This window comes from Chiloscyllium punctatum, chromosome 16, assembly GCF_047496795.1.
Source record: "Chiloscyllium punctatum isolate Juve2018m chromosome 16, sChiPun1.3, whole genome shotgun sequence".
Classification (NCBI taxonomy): Eukaryota; Metazoa; Chordata; class Chondrichthyes; order Orectolobiformes; family Hemiscylliidae; genus Chiloscyllium; species Chiloscyllium punctatum.
The window spans coordinates 91,094,975-91,098,328 of record NC_092754.1 but is presented as its reverse complement, the minus strand read 5'-3'; the positions used below and the strand labels follow the sequence as shown (position 1 = coordinate 91,098,328).

General features: G+C 42.1%; 1 non-coding gene across 1 annotated transcript; it reads right to left on the bottom strand.

The window, feature by feature from the left end:
* Nucleotides 1-3,013: 3,013 nt before the first annotated feature.
* Nucleotides 3,014-3,095, bottom strand: trnas-uga (transfer RNA serine (anticodon UGA)). The gene has a single exon. It is a non-coding gene; the product is annotated as a tRNA-Ser (tRNA).
* Between the last annotated feature and the right edge of the window lie 259 nt (nucleotides 3,096-3,354).

Here is a 3,354-nt window from a genome sequence, read left to right as displayed (position 1 = left end):
TCTGTTAATATGACTCTCCCAGGGTAGACCAGATGAAGCCCAATCTGTCAATGTGACTCAACCAGGGAAGAGCACTCTGACCTCACGCGATCACTTTAACACAACTAGGAAATTGCAGACTGACGCCACTCTGTCAATGCAACTCACCCAGAAAAGAGCAGACTGATCCCACACTGTCCAAATAACTCACTCCGTGAAAAGCAGACTGATGCCACTCTGACAATGTAACTCGCACAGGAAAGAGTAGACTGATGCCACTCTGTCAATGTAACGCACTGAGGGAATAGCAAACTGACGCCACTCCGTCACTATTACTCACCGAGGGAAAGGCAGACTGACCCCACACTCTCAGTGTAACTCATCAGACTGATCCCACACGGTCAATATAAGTCATTCACTGAAGAGCAGTCTGACCCCAGTCTATGAATGTCATTCACTCATGGAAGAGCAGACTGATCCCATTCTGTCTATGGCACGCACCCAATGAATGAACACTAACCCCACTCAACCAATGTAACTCGCCAGAGAAGAGCAGACGGAAGCCAGACTGTCAACATAAATTATCGAGGGAAGATAATTTTCTGTTTCACTCAGGCAGGGAAGAGCAGACTGTCACCACTCTGTGAAAGAAATTCGCCCAGGGAAGGGCAGACTGACCCTACTGTATCTGCGTGACTGACACAGATAAGAGCAACTAACCCAACTCTGTCAATGTCTCTCCCTCAGGGAAGAATACCCTGACCCCTCTCTGTCCATGTAGCTTACCCAGGAAACAGCAGACTATCCCCACTCTGTCTATTTAAGTTCACTAAAATCCTCTGAAGTACGTCCTATCCAGACACTCTCCACATCACTGTCTCTGTAACCGTGTGCGTTCAATGGCGAATCCAAATAACCTGCAAATGTTTAGAATGTGGCAGCAAACCAGAGCTACCACACAGAAATTGGGCGAATGTGCAAACTTCCATCAGGCAGTCACTTAAGCCTGGAATGGAAACCAAACCCGTCAGCAGTCGTGATTATAAAATGGCAGAACAGAAACCTAACAAAAAGAATTGCGTCCCTATGTGTTGCAACGATTCTGAGTATTAATTAAGCCCCCCTCACTGTAGTTAATTTCCATTTTTATCACTGCCAACCTTCTTCAAAGCAAAGCACGCACTTGCTTTTTTCAGACTTTTGATATCCATCTTTCATCCCGCTTTTTACCTAATCATATTTCTGACTTTATAAACTACGTCACAACAGGTTGACAACTGCAGAATGAGCTTTGTTCCGTTCTCCACTGATGTTGAGAGTAGTAATACAGCATATTCGAGTAGGACTTGATGCGCTTGCGGGTGGTGCATTATGGCTTCTTTTTTTTGATTTTCGGTCTACTATTTCGAGTTCATTGCGCAGACTTCTGAAGAAGACTTTTTGTAGTCGAAATCGTAACTGTGTTTTCTGTCGGAAGACAGACGTAGCTTTATTTCTGTTCTCTTATAAATTGGTCCTCTTCTGATCTTTGAAAGTGAAATAGGGTGCATTGCTATTGCTCGGTTTTAGTTTCAAAATCAAGAGAAACATGAGGAGATAATATCAAAGAACACAAAGTACTGAGTTGTTAAGATAATGTTTGCAGCAATGGTGGACATGAAGGACAAATTAAGATACGGTTCAAGAACATTTAATCTGGAAGTGGTATGTGACTTTAGTTCCAAATATATGTTTCCGTTCTCCCAGTACATCTTTTTGACTCCCAGAAAACATTGATTGTTTTCTGTATTCACTTTGTTTCGCGATATCTGTCTTCTGGTCGACCAGGGACAACTTGAATTTGCGTCTCCATTGAATAAGATTTCGCTCTTTCTTTCGAGAAGCAAACCTGTGCATTATATACCACTTATCATGCTGATGGCTAAGAAGTTCAAAATTAATTACGGTTTATGGATCGTGAGCAAGAATGAAGTGATCCACTTGCGAACAGATGTCACCACGCCCTATTCCTACATCGGGCCTGAATGGTCCATTGGCAGAGTCTGCAGAAAGGAAGTGTCTAAGTGAACTAGTCCTTTGTTCAGTTTGATTTGAGACCAATGGTTGTGCTGTTTTGGTGCAGAAATGTGTCAACATCTGTGACGTTAGAGTCAAAATTTAAGTCACATCTACGCCATGGAGTTACTTCTCAGATCGGAACATGCTGACATGAAAACATCTAGCTCTGAGAGCAAATGTTTTTACATTAAACTGGGAGTATGTTTAACTAAGCAATTCAGATAGCCAAGATGAATAATTGGCATTTGGTTCTTCATGCTGAGCTCTTCACACCAACCGCTCCAACGAAGGCCGTGGATAAGATCCCCATCGATTATTTTGGTCAATTTTAGCCTCAACAACAACCTATTGTTCTGAACAATGCCACACCACAAGCAGAGGGCTAAGTGTGATTTTCATCGTTAATTTTCAAATTCAGTTCGTAATGCACAGTTTCTTACGAATGTGGACAGCAGAAGACTGGTAACATTCCATTTCAAATATTTCCAGTAATTTCTACTCCACTGATATCGCCTTGCCTTATCACACCTCAAGCCAGGAACCTGGATCAGTCGAGTTCCTTTCCACACATGGAGTTGCTTTTTCTCATTCATTGACTGCTGATATAATAGATTATTGGCCTTGAGAGTCAGTTGTAAATTAGGTTGCACTTTCTCAGCTTGACTTTCAACTGATCCTAAAAAAAAGTCATCACCTGCAGGTAAATGTATTGCATTGCTTATTGTTTTGCTTAATTCCACCCCCCCCCCCCCCCCCGGAACATCCAAGTTTCACGATAGTCCGACAAATGTTTTGAAACTGATTCGTGTTGGAAGTTGGTGGCTTTTTGTGTCTCGACATATAATTTATTCAATTAGACGTCTTGAAATTACTTCGGATTCTTCACAGTTGAAAATTTACTTTCGATTGAATGCAAAGCTCAAGCTCCACGAAATCCAAATTCTGCAAAGGAATTAATGACTTTTAAAAGATTCAACGCTGTGAGCAAGATTCGAACCTGCGCAGGGAGACTCCATTGGATTTCAAATCCAACGTCTTAACCTCTCGGCCATCACAGCTGCCGGAAAGTAGCCAATTTTCATAGTAAAATAACTTAATTCATGAAATATGGACTTTGTTTGAAGAACAAATTGTCAAGACCCAAAGATTTCGCCAAATCCTTTGCAGAGACCCAGACGAACGTTCCCTTAGTAGATTGTCAGGCTTTCACCGCAAACTAGATCCTGACAAAGCTGAAGTTGTGGGAATGATTCTTCATCGAATTTTAGAGTCACGGATGTACACCACATGAAGAGAGGATCATTGTCTCACTGTGTC